Genomic DNA, 14,003 nt, shown 5'->3' with positions numbered 1-14,003 from the left:
AGGTGGTGAGAAAGATTATGAATAATTGATAATGTTCCATGTCAGATAATAAATCTTAAACGGTGTTTCTGACCGTTGAAATGTCGTGTTTGTGGCCATGTTGAAGTGCAAGGGGGTGGGAAGTGTATTTTCCAGGGGTTGCCTGGGGTTGGGTGTGGCCTATTTGTACGTCACTGGCACATTGTAGAAATAGTAAGAAGTCTCACAACACCAGGTTAAAGTCCAACAGGTTTATTTGGTAGCAAATACCATAAGCTTTCGGAGCGCTGCCCCTTCGTCAGATGGAGTGAAAGATTCCATCTGACGAAGGGGCAGCGCTCCGAAAGCTTATGGTATTTGCTACCAAATAAACCTGTTGGACTTTAACCTGGTGTTGTGAGACTTCTTACTGTGCTTACCCCAGTCCAACGCCGGCATCTCCACAACATTGTAGAAATACCAGGTGCTAATGGACAGAGGGTGGCGGTGTAAAGAGGGGTGCAGCCTGAGCTTCCAGCATTGCAGAATGGTTTTATTGTGCTTGGAATGTGACTCTTTTTCTGTATGCTGAAACAGTGAGGATCAGGAGAATTCTGAGAGTGCAAATGTCTGCCAAGACTCCCAAAAACCTTGTTCTCATGGTACCCTCCAAGCTGCCCCTCACGTCTGACAGATGTTGAAGTTCATCTATGGCTTCCTCATTGCCCACCATGTTTGAGCCAAGTTGTGCAGAGTGCAGTGGTCCACCATTATTCCAGAAGCTCTTACTGGGACCCATTGGAGAGCCCCACCCAATGGATCCAGGCTCCTGAATCTTATTTTGAGGAGGTTGGTGGATTGCTCGATAGTTGCTCGTGTCTCAGTGTGGCTTCGTGTTATAGCTTCCTTCTGTCTCAGTCTTTGTGCTCCTCACTGGGTTCAGTAGCCCTCTCTCCAGTGGATACCTCTTGTCAACAAATATCCATTCTTTTAGGCGCACTGGGGTTTGCAAAGATATGTCACATCACCAACAGCTTCCATCTAAAAACAGAGACACAAAGAAACTGAAAAAGGAAGCAATGAGCTAGAGATCATGATTAGAAATTATTGAATTGAACATTGCATGGATTTTCAAAAGGCATTTGATAAGATGCCACATCAAAGGTAAACACAAGGTAGTGTCAGGAGTAACATATCAACATGGATAAAGAATTGGTTAACTAACAGGACCAGTTCGAGAGAGTAGGGATAAATGGGACTTCTCGGATTGTCAAACTGTAACTAGTGTAATGCCGCAGGGATCAGTGCTGGGGCCTCAGCTATTTATAATTTATATCAAAGACTTAGCTGAAGGGACTGAATATATTGTAGCTAAATTCGCCAATAACGCCAAGATAGGTAGGAACATAGGTTGTCAAGAAGAGATCGAGAGCCTGTAAAGGGATATAGACAGGCTAAGTGAGTGGGCAACAATTGGCAGATGGAGTACACCATGGGAAAATGAAAAGTTCTCTGCTTTGGCAGGAAGAATAGAAAAGCAGTATATTATTTAAATGGAGAAAGATTGCAAAACTTGGTGGTACAGAGGATGCGCACAAATCATTTGGTGCAGATACTGCAATTGAAAGTAAATGGAATGTTGGCGTTAATTGCAAGAGGAATGGAATATAAAATTAGGGAAGTTTTACTATAGCTGTACAGGGTATTGGTGAGACCACATCTAAAATCCATACAGTTTTTGTCTCATTAAAAAAATGTTATAGTTGCATTAGAAACAGTGCAGAGAAGATTCAGAGAAGGTTCACTGGACTCATTCCTCGGATGGTGGGGTTGTTTAATGAAGAAAGTTTGAAAAGGATGGAATCTATGCCCATTAGTGTTTAGAAGAATGAGAGGTGATTTTATTTAATTATTTATATGGACTTGATAGGGTGGTTCTCCAAAGGATATTTCCTCTTGCGGGGATTACTAAACATTGGAGAGTTTAAAAATAAGATGTCTTCCTTTTAAGACAGAGATGAGGAGAAACCTTTTCTCCAAAAGAGACATTGGCATGTGGAATTTTCTTCCCCAGAAAGTATTGGTAACTGGGTCACCTGCGAGGGTATTCAAAAACACAGAAGGTTAACTTCGAACGCCAATTTGTAGTGGTGTATGTTTTCAAATTGGAATAGTGTCTGAAAAAATATACAAATCAGGGAAAATAGTCCAGCCATTTTGTGATCAACAATTGAAGAATATTTATTAACTTAAAAGAAAAACCCATGACAAGAAGGACTATAATACACTGCAACAGTAAACTTAACAACTCTGATGGCAACACACACACAGGTTGGGGGGAGGGGAGCTAGAAGAGTTGACTAGGATCAAGGAACTAATTGATGGGGGGGAGGATGCAGGGGTAAGGGGAATTACAAAATTAATGGTAGAGGAGAGGGTGCAAGTGAATGAAGGCGGTAATTTAGATAAGGGAGTAGAGGGAGAGGGTGTTCGCGACTCATCAAAGCGGGTTCAGATAAAAGCTGGAATAAGGACACTTTGCCTGAATGCACGAAGCATTCGGAACAAGGTGAATGAGTTGATGGTGCAAATCAGCACAAGTGGGTACGATCTAGTGGCCATTACAGAAACGTGGCTGAAAGGTGACCAGGACTGGGAGATGAATATCCAGGGGTATCAGGCGTTTAGGAAGAATAGACAGGAAGGAAAAGGTGGTGGGGTCGCGCTATTAATAAGAGATAATATCAGGGTAGTACTGAGGGATGACATAGGCTCTGAGGAACAAAACGTGGAATCGTTATGGGTAGAGATGAGGAATAGTAGAGGGAGAAAGACACTAGTAGGTGTGGTATATAGGCCCCCAAATAATAATGTTGAGGTAGGGAGGGCTATAAACAAGCAGATAAGGGATGCGTGTAAAAACGGAACGGCAATAATCATGGGGGACTTCAACATGCACATTGACTGGCAGACTCAAGTCGGTAAGGGTGGAATGGAGGAAGAGTTCTTAGAATGCTGTCGGGATAGTTTCCTTGAACAGCATGTTACGGAACCGACGAGGGAACGAGCTATTTTGGATCTGGTATTGTGTAACGAGGTAGGTAGAATTAAGGATCTTATGGTGAAGGACCCTCTTGGGTCTAGTGACCACAATATGGTCGAATTTCTGATTCAGATGGAAGAGGAGAAAGTTTGGTCTCAAACCAGTGTCCTCTGTTTGAACAGAGGGAAATATGATAGGATGAGGGATGAATTGGCTAAGGTAGACTGGGAGAGCAGGCTGGCAGGTAGGATAGCTGAGGAACAGTGGAGGATTTTTAAGGAGATCCTTTTCAGTTCTCAGCAAAAATATATTCCAGCAAAAAACAAGGATTGTAAGAAAAGGGAGAACCAGCCGTGGATAACGAAGGAAATAAAGGAGAGTATTAAAATAAAAACAGCTGCGTACAGAGTGGCCAAAAATAGTGGAGAAACAAGTGATTGGGAAAAATTTAAGAAACAACAAAGAGAGACTAAGAAAGCGATAAAGAAAGGAAGGATAGACTATGAAGCTAGGCTAGCAATTAATATAAAAAATGATAGTAAAAGTTTTTATAAATATATAAAAAGGAATAGAGTGGCTAGAGTGAATGTTGGACCCTTGGAGGACGAGAGGGGGGAGTTAATAGTGGGAAACGAGGATATGGCTGAGTCTTTAAATAAGTTTTTTGTGTCGGTCTTCACGGTGGAGGACACAAATAGTTTGCCAAATATTAACGATAGAGGGTTGGCAGCAGGAGAAATACTTAATACGATTAATGTTACCAGAGAGGCAGTGCTGGGTAGACTAATGGGACTGAAGGTGGACAAGTCCCCGGGTCCGGATGGAATGCATCCCAGGGTATTGAAAGAAATGTCAGAGGTAATAGTGGATGCGTTAGTGATTATTTATCAAAACTCGTTGCATTCTGGGGTAGTGCCGGTTGATTGGAAAACGGCTAATGTTACGCCGCTGTTTAAAAAAGGAAGGAGACAAAAGGCGGGTAACTATAGGCCGGTCAGCTTAACGTCTGTAGTAGGGAAAATGCTGGAATCCATTATTAAGGAGGAGATAGCAGGGCATCTGGATAGAAATGGTTCGATCAATCAGACGCAGCATGGATTCATGAGGGGAAAGTCATGCTTGACGAACATGTTGGATTTTTATGAAGATGTGACTAGGGCGGTTGATGGAGGAGAACCGGTGGATGCGGTGTTTTTGGATTTCCAAAAGGCGTTTGATAAGGTGCCCCATAAAAGGCTGCTGAAGAAGATTAGGGCACACGGAGTTGGGGGTAGTGTGTTAAAGTGGATTGGGGACTGGCTATCCGACAGGAAGCAAAGAGTCGGAATAAATGGGTGTTTTTCCGGTTGGAGGAAGGTAACTAGTGGCGTGCCGCAGGGATCGGTACTCGGGCCGCAACTGTTTACCATTTATATAGATGATCTGGAGGAGGGGACGGAGTGTAGGGTAACGAAGTTTGCAGACGACACAAAGATAAGTGGAAAAGTGAATCGTGTGGAGGACGGAGAAGATCTGCAGAGAGATTTGGACAGGCTGAGTGAGTGGGCGAGGATATGGCAAATGGAGTATAACGTTGATAAATGCGAGGTTATACACTTTGGAGGAAATAATAACAAATGGGATTACTATCTCAATGGAAACAAATTAAAACATGCTACCGTGCAAAGGGACCTGGGGGTCCTTGTGCATGAGACGCAAAAGCCCAGTCTGCAGGTACAACAGGTGATCAAGAAGGCAAATGGGATGTTGGCCTATATTGCGAGGGGGATAGAATATAAAAGCAGGGATGTCTTGATGCACCTGTACAGGGCATTGGTGAGGCCGCAGCTGGAATACTGTGTGCAGTATTGGTCCCCTTATATGAGGAAGGATATATTGGCATTGGAGGGAGTGCAGAGAAGGTTCACCAGGTTGATACCGGAGATGAGGGGTTTGGATTATGAGGAGAGGCTGAGGAGATTGGGTTTGTACTCGTTGGAGTTTAGAAGGATGAGGGGGGATCTTATGGAGACTTATAAGATAATGCGGGGGCTGGATAGGGTGGAGGCGGAGAGATTCTTTCCACTTAGTAAGGAAGTTAAAACTAGAGGACACAGCCTCAAAATAAAGGGGGGTCGGTTTAAGACAGAGTTGAGGAGGAACTTCTTCTCCCAGAGGGTGGTGAATCTCTGGAATTCTCTGCCCACTGAGGTGGTGGAGACTACCTCGCTGAATATGTTTAAAGCGCGGATGGATGGATTCCTGATCGGTAAGGGAATTAAGGGTTATGGGGATCAGGCGGGTAAGTGGTACTGATCCACGTCAGATCAGCCATGATCTTATTGAATGGCGGGGCAGGCTCGAGGGGCTAGATGGCCTACTCCTGCTCCTATTTCTTATGTTCTTATGTTCTTATTACATGAAATTACCTCTTGATTCCAAACTATCTATGTTTCCTGAACTCTAAATGCCTGTAGATCCTGTCTCTCAAAATACCTCCCAACAATTTACCCACCACAGATGTGAGGCTCACTGGCCTGTAGTTCCCAGGCTTTTCCCTGCAGCCCTTTTTAAACAAAGGCACAACATTTGCCACTCTCCAATCTTTAGGCACCTCACCCGTGACTATCGATGATTCAAATATCTCGGCTAGGGGACCCGCAATTTCCTCCCTAGCCTCCCACAATGTCCTGGGATACATCATCGATGATCCAGCAGGTCAGATGCCATCATCTCACGTGAGAACACCATCCACCAGGTACACGGTACATACTCTTGCAACTCGGCCAAAGTTGTCTACCTGATACGCTGCAGGAAAGGATGTCCCGAGGCATGGTACATTGGGGAAACCATGCAGATGCTGCAACAACGGATGAATGAACACTGCTCGACAATCCCCAGGCAAGACTGTTCTCTTCCTGTTGGGGAGCACTTCAGCGGTCACGGGCATTCGGCCTCTGATATTCGGGTAAGCGTTCTCCAAGGCGGCCTTCACGACACATGACGGCGCAGAGTTGCTGAGCAGAAACTGATAGCCAAGTTCCGCACACATGAGGACGGCCTCAACCGGGATATTGGATTCATGTCACACTATTTGTAATCCCCACCGCCTGCCTGGACCTGCAGAGTTTCACTGGCTATCCTGTCTGGAGACAATACACATCTTTTTAGCCTGTCTTGATGCTCTCTCCACTCACATTGTTTGTATCTTAAAGACTTGATTAGCTGTAAGTATTCGCATTCCAACCATTTTTCATGTAAATTGAGTCATATGCCCTATTTGTGAACAGAATTCCCACTCACCTGAAGAAGTTGCTTGGGGCTCTGAAAGCTTGTGTGGCTTTTGCTACCAAATAAACCTGTTGGACTTTAACCTGGTGTTGTTAAACTTCTTACTGTGTTTACCCCAGTCCAACACCGGCATCTCCACATCTTAAATGGGTGAGCACAGTAAGAAGTCTCATAACACCAAGTTAAAGTCCAACAGGTTTATTTGGTAGCACAAGCTTTCAGAGCTGCTCCTTCATCAGGTGAGTGAGGAGCTGTGTTCACAAACAGGGCATATATAGATACAAAATTAATTTACAAGATAATGGTTGGAATGCGAGTGTTTACCGGTAATCAAGTCTTAAAGATACAGACAATGTGAGTGGAGAGAGGGTTAAACACAGGTTAAAGAGGTGTGTATTGTCTCCAGCCAGGACAGTTAGTGAGATTTTGCAAGCCCAGGCAAGTCATGGGGGCTACAGAAAGTATGACATGAACCCAAGATCCCGGTTGAGGCCGTCCTCATGTGTGTGGAACTCGGCTATCAGTCTCTGCTCAGCGATTCTGCGTTGTCGTGTGTCGTGAAGACTGCCTTGGAGAACACTTAATCGAAGATCAGAGGCTAAATGCCCGTGACTGCTGAAGTGTTCCCCGACAGGAAGAGAACACTCTTGCCTGGTGATTGTCGAGCGATGTTCATTCATCTGCTGTCGTAGCATCTGCATGGTCTCCCCATCCTTTTCTGCAGCGTATCAGGTAGACAACGTTGGCCGAGTCGCAGAGTATGTACCGTGTACCTGATGGATGGTGTTCTCACGTGAGATGATGGCATCTGTGTCGATGATCCGGCATGTCTTGCAGAGGTTGCTGTGTCAGGGTGTGTGGTGTCGTGGTCACTGTTCTCCTGAAGGCTGGGTAGTTTGCTGTGGACAATGGTCTGTTTGAGGTTGTGCGGTTGTTTGAAGGCAAGAAGTGGGGGTGTGGGGATGGCCTTGGCGAGATGTTCATCTTCATCGATGACATGTTGAAGGCTCCGGAGAAGTTGGGTGACCTCTTATTTTGAAACAATGACCCCGAGTTCTGGATTCAAATACAAGAAGAAACATCTTCCCCACATCCACCCTGTCAAATCCCCTTTGGGATCTTATAGGTATCTGTCAAATCACCTATTACTCTTCTAAACTCCAGTGGACACATCTTGTTTAATCTTTCCTCATAACAACCCACAGATTCCTGGTATTTGTTCAATAAACCTTCTTAGACCTGCATTAAATGCATTTACATCTTTCCTTAAATATGGAGACCACTACTGTACGTAGCATTCCAGCTGTGGTCTCATCAGTGTCTCCTGAAACATAGCCTCCTTACATTTATAAAAACAGAAAATGTTGGAAAATCTCAGCAGTTCTGACAGCATCTGTGGGGAGAGAATATTTCGAGTCAGGATGACAAGCTCTAATGAAGGGTCAATCTGACTCAAAACATTGGCCCTATTGCCCCTCCACAGATGCTGTCAAACCCGCTGAGAATTTCCAGCATTTTTTATTTTTGTTTCAGATTCTAGCGTCTACAGTATTTTGTCTTTATCTCCTTACACTTATATTCAATGCCCCTTGCAATTATCAGTAACATTCTATTAGCTTTTCTCTTGGAGGTAGTTGTGGTGAAATTCCTTTAAGAAGTCTCAGTTTTCAACAATGAGGTGTTATGGTAGCTTTTTCAACTCACAAACATTTCAGCTTTGATGAGGGAGTTTTCAGAGAAAGAGGAAGGCTCTCTCCCCTGTGGCAGTGTCTCTGACTATTCAAATCTGATATATTTCTCTCATGAGCTGGGTCATGTGACCTTTCTCTGAGAGCTTTGTGTCTCCAGAAAGTGTCTTGTGTCCTTCATAGATGCTAAGATGTTTCCTCTGGCTGGTGAGTTTACAACCAGGGGACATAATCTCAGGCTAAGGGGTAAATCAATTAAAACGGAGATGAGGAGGAATTTCTTCACTTGGAAGTTGATGAATCTTTGGAATTCTCTATCCCCGAGGGTTGTGCAAGCTCAATCATTAAGCATGTTCGAGATGGTGATCAATATCTTTCTGGATTGGAATGACATCAAGGGATATGTGGTAGGGTGGGAAAGTAGTGTGGAGGTAGATGATCAGTCCATGGCAGAGCGGGCATGATGGACCGAATGGCTAACTCCTGATTTTCCTCTTCATTGTTAGCTTCTAGGTCACAGCATCTGTGCCCAGCTGAGTGAAACTTAAATGAGGCCCATCTACATACAAGGAAGGGAGTTAGTGGAAGAAGCATGTCAGCAAATTTATGAGGTGTGTAACAGATATAGAGGAATAATCATGGGCGATTCCAACTACCTCCAAATACATTAGCAGAAAGATGGAAGAAAGGGAAATTAACTCTTCATAGTGCATACAGGACTGCTATTTTCATTTAGTGTGTAAATCTTCAACAAGACAAAAAAATCACTGATCAATCATGTAATGGGCAGTGAATCAAATTAATCAGAGAAATAAAGAGGTGATTATTAAGAATCATTGTGATCACAACATAACAAGGTCCAAGAGGATTAAAAACAAAGAACAAAGAACAATGCAGCACAGGAACAGGCCCTTCGGCCCTCCAAGTCTGCACCGATCATGTGTTCCTAACTAGACCATCCGTTTGTATCCCTCTGTTCCCAGTCTGTTCATGTGGCTATCTAGATAAGTCTTAAATGATCCTAGCGTGTCTGCCTCAACCACCTTGCTTGGTAGTGCATTCGAGGCCCTAAAGCATGCACAGTGTCTTCATCTGACTGTCCAAAAATGGGACACTTTTTGAATGTGCCATACATCAATTTTAATTGAGTAAAATAAAACAAAAACAACTTACCCTGTATAATTTGGCCAGATGCTGCGTTGCTGCAGTGTGACCCCTGGCTAGTTATCCCCTTCACTCCTTGTGAGCCGGTCAATTTCCACACTCTGAGTGACCCTTGAGCCCACCTGACCCGGCTTGACCTAAACCGCCCATGAACTGCCCTACCCGAGATCTGGCAAGAGCTGAAATCTGGGTCTGAGGGTTTCCGGTTTTGAGACGCTGCGCCTGCAGTGTGAAGAACAGCAGATTCTGAGGAGATGGGGGTTGAATGAACAAAGATAAACTGGGGGAGAAAAAGATGAATGGCAGAGAGATAATGAGCTAGATTTTCAAATGGCATTGGGGTTGGGAATCAGAGCAGGCGCAATTTAAAAATCACGTGCTGAAGGTTGTCTCGAGATCTTGTCAGTTTTACTTTGTAAAGAGTTGGTGGGGAGGCGAGAATGGGAAATGAATATAATTTTGTCCAATTAGCCACTGACAGCAGGCAGGCAGCTCCTGCCCCTGTAGATTTTCCAATGCCATTAATGGTATTAAGCTCGCCTACAGTATTTGCATTTAAAATAGCATTATCTGAGCAAACCAACTCAGGCAGAAGTCATCTGGACATCAGGTTCCTGATATAAAGACAGTAAAATGCTGGACAAACTCAGCATCTGTGCAGTGAGAAACTGAGGTAACATTTCGAGTCCACATGACTCTTCTTCAGTCGTAAAGAAAAGTCTTCTAAAAATAAATAAAAATTATCTCACCACAGATGCTGCCGAGTTTTTCCAGCTCTTTATGTTCTTATTTCATATTCCCAGCATCTGCAGTATTTTACTTTTATTATCTCAGATTTCTCACCCCACTTTGAAAATCCCAGCCTATTAAAACATTGGGTAGTCTATAACAATAACAACTTGAATTTTTATGGTGCATTTAATGGAATAGAATGTTCCAAGAGGCCTCACAGGAATGTTGAATAAAAGGTGCCATTGAACCACGAAGGCAGGTGACTGGAAGCTTGGTCAAAGTGGAAAGTTCAAAGGAGAATCTTATAGGAGAAAAGTCAAACTGGAAGAGGAAGGGTTGGATTGGGTTTGAGATTTTACACTTGACCCCAAATCCTCCTCATTCCTGGGGGTTAAATCATCTGTTGCTAAACGACGAGGTAAATTAGGATGAGCTGCAACATAAAGATGTCACTCATTTGTGTCCCAAACTGGCAATGGTGTGGTTGGGGACCTTTGTCCATCATAGGATATGAAATATCCCAACACCCACAGCAATGGATGCTCTCTTTGGTCAGTTGTCCTCAGGATGAAGCCAGCGAACGGTGTAAACAATGTCCCATAAATTTGGGAGTGTTGCCATTACTTTTCTGTCTGACAGTTCCAATTCAAATAGTAATAGACTCAATGATAGATAGGTCCATGCAACATCAGAGCAGTAAACAATGAAACTAATGGGATGTTGAACGATTTAAGCTAATCTGCAGAACATAAATGTAAGTCACCACCATTATCTAATGAAGTAAATCATTGACATATTAGGATAAAATCCTGTAAGAGTGGGGCTTCTATGGAATAAACTGTTAGACCTTTTCCTGCATCCAACCAGCATTTCATTGTGAAGTTAATGAATATCACCTTGCACTAGAGAAAATGTAAATGTTGCCACAGTCCTAGAGGTAGCTCTCCCCTTTGAGACAGGTGGTGATTTAACCAGAGGATCACCACACCTCAGGCGAGGGGCAAGATAGGTCTTCATGAGTAACCTCAGCCGGTACAGGAATTGAACCCAGGCTGTTGGCACAGCTCTGCACCATGAATCAACCATCCATTCAACACCAAGTAAATTACTGCTGTGGATCTAAGTGTTGATTATAATGTATGCACACTGAAACAATTCAACATTCAAAGGACCAATTCATAGTAGATGTTAAAAAGCTGCAAAATGTAATATTACATGGGTATACTTGTTTTTTGTGCCAAGTTTAGAAGGGGGTATATGTTTGTGGGGTGTTGTTTGACTTGAGAATCATAGACAGCTAGCTGTTAATATTCATACCATATCATGATTGATTCTGGTAATTGGTAAAAGTTATGCTAAATCTTTTTATTATATTTTAACTGTGTTATTAAATAAACTTTGTTTGATAAAAGCTTCCAAATGGGTCACTTTGATAAAATTATGCACCGTATCCTTTGGAGGGGGTGTTTGATGGTCATTTAGTGAGAATTCAGATAAAGACAATTCTCTCTGGTCCATTTTTGGAAAATGATGAATGATTCTTCCACTTTCTTAAGGATTGGATGTAATCCTTGGAGAACACCTTTTTTGAAAAGGTGTTTGAGCTTTGTCCAGATTCAGGACTCAGGTTAAAGATAATGAATCTTCCACAGCCAGAAGTAAGTTTCTAAAGCGATTGAAAATGGATGAGAATGGATATGTTATTTAAACAGCCTCCAGCCTACACATTCCTATCACAGTTTCATTGCTTGATGTTTGGAATATTCAGTATCAAATGGCAGTAACTCTTTGGGTGCAGCACCAAATGAAGCTGCACCTATCAGCAGCTCAGGTGAAACAGAATTCCAAATCTGTTTAAAAATGGAACAATCCTGTTTTTTGTTGGAAATCGAAAGATAATCCCCAATCAACCATCTAACAACATAGCTGTTAACTCAACTACACGCCCACCTTAAAATTAGAGTTTCAATTATACCGGGACTCTCTGTTCCAGTGACACTGAGACTGTTCCAGTGACACTGAGACTCCCTGTTCCAGTGACACTGAGACTCCCTGTTCCAGTGACACTGAGACTCTCTGTTCCAGTGACACTTGGTCTACTCCTTATCCATATATATATCACATATGTATTTATCTTGACAGTTTAGGTAAGAGCATCCCCTTCACATTCTCGTTAATACAATGTCCCATCTTCATACTGGGGACACCAGCTATCGTGTTCCATGGGACCACCATTGTGCTAAATAGGATGTAGTCAAAAATTGGGCATGCAGTAAGGTGCTGTGGGCCATCAGCAGCAGCAGAATTGCATTCCCTTACCATTTATAACCTACATGACGTGACATATCTCTCACTGTCCAGGGGACCAACCTATGAAGACTGCAGGAGAGCATGCTGGGAGAAGTATCAGGCAACAGTAAAATCACAGTGCCAACCTGGTGAAGCTGCAACACAGGACTGACATCCAAAATCCTAAAGCACACTGAAAACCTAAATGCACTCATCAAAATACAGAATTTTATAAGGGAGCACAGAGATGGTTTCTTCCCCTGCAGAGACACAAGGCTTGTGGTTAGGTTTTCTTTTGTTGATGCTGGTTTCTGTGTAGCACTTAGGTAGTGTGAATAATATTTGTCTCTTATAAGCCGAAGCCTGGACATTATCCAGGACTTGCTGCATGCAGACATTATCGGAGGAATTGTGAATGGAAAGGAAGATTTTACCATCATCCCTGAACATCCCCACTTTATTATGGGAGGAAGATCATGGAAGAAGCAGCTGAAGATGATTGGGCCCAGGACACTGTCCGAGGAACTCCTGCAGTGATGTCCTAGGCTGAGATAATGGGCCTTCAACAACCAAAACCACAAAAAAGAGAGATTGGGAACCTGAGCAACAGTTTAGCTTCCTCTTTGGTCTCTTCCTTCAATGTAGGTAGTGGATATCCCTCCTTCCCTGTCCCTCCAGTGCCATATTCCAGAACCAGAGTGCCCTCTCTCCAAGTCCATGAGCAATCCTTCTACATTGACAACTCACCCAGCCAGTGTATTCTCCAGCTTCACTGTGAGTGGTTTGAATGAAGGCTATAACTACAGCTCCAATAAAAATTGCCTCTAACCAGCAGTTGTATGCTAAATCTTTGGTTGTTGGTTTCAGTAACTGCAGACACATACAATTGATCAATTAGCTGGACATTTACAAGCTAAATCCACATGATCAAAGAGACGTTTCTTATTAGCACCGGCCCACCTTTAGCTCCTATTTTCAACCTTTGACTAAAATAACACCGGATAAGTCAAGCTCTCATATGTAACTTAATTGTCCGAGAAAGCGACTGAGGTATAGGAAGATGTGATAGTGTTCAATCTTATGGTTATTTCTCAGATGGAAACAAAATTATAAAGGAAAATAGGGCTAAACGTTTCTCTGCCCCGGCTTTGGAAAAAGGTCCTATTCTGACCAAGGTGAGCGGCAAGTTAGTTTAGTGCATGATTGAACATATGGCTGAGTGTGTTCCTCACTGTTGACATCCTCCTTGCACAACTGGCTGCCTCTGTGCTCAACAGGGGAGCTAAGCACCATTGTGTAAACACCATGCCATTCTCTATGCCAAAGAAGCAAATCCGCATGTTCCCCAACCGGGAACATAGAACATAGAACAGTACAGCACAGAACAGGCCCTTCGGCCCACGATGTTGTGCCGAGCTTTATCTGAAACCAAGATCAAGCTATCCCACTCCCTATCATCCTGGTGTGCTCCATGTGCCTTTCCAATAACCGCTTAAATGTTCCTAAAGTGTCTGACTCCACTATCACTGCAGGCAGTCCATTCCACACCCCAACCACTCTCTGCATAAAGAACCTACCTCTGATAGCCTTCCTGTATCTCCCACCACGAACCCTATAGTTATGCCCCCTTGTAATAGCTCCATCCACCCGAGGAAATAGTCTTTGAACGTTCACTCTATCTATCCCCTTCATCATTTTATAAACCTCTATTAAGTCTCCCCTCAGCCTCCTCCGCTCCAGAGAGAACAGCACTAGCTCCCTCAACCTTTCCTCATAAGACCTACCCTCCAAACCAGGCAGCATCCTGGTAAATCTCCTCTGCACTCTTTCCAGCACTTCCACATCCTTCTTATAGTGAG

This window comes from Mustelus asterias, chromosome 4, assembly GCF_964213995.1.
Source record: "Mustelus asterias chromosome 4, sMusAst1.hap1.1, whole genome shotgun sequence".
In the NCBI taxonomy this organism is placed as follows: Eukaryota; Metazoa; Chordata; class Chondrichthyes; order Carcharhiniformes; family Triakidae; genus Mustelus; species Mustelus asterias.
The sequence above is the reverse complement of the archived record's forward strand: the minus strand, read 5'-3'. Positions refer to the sequence as shown.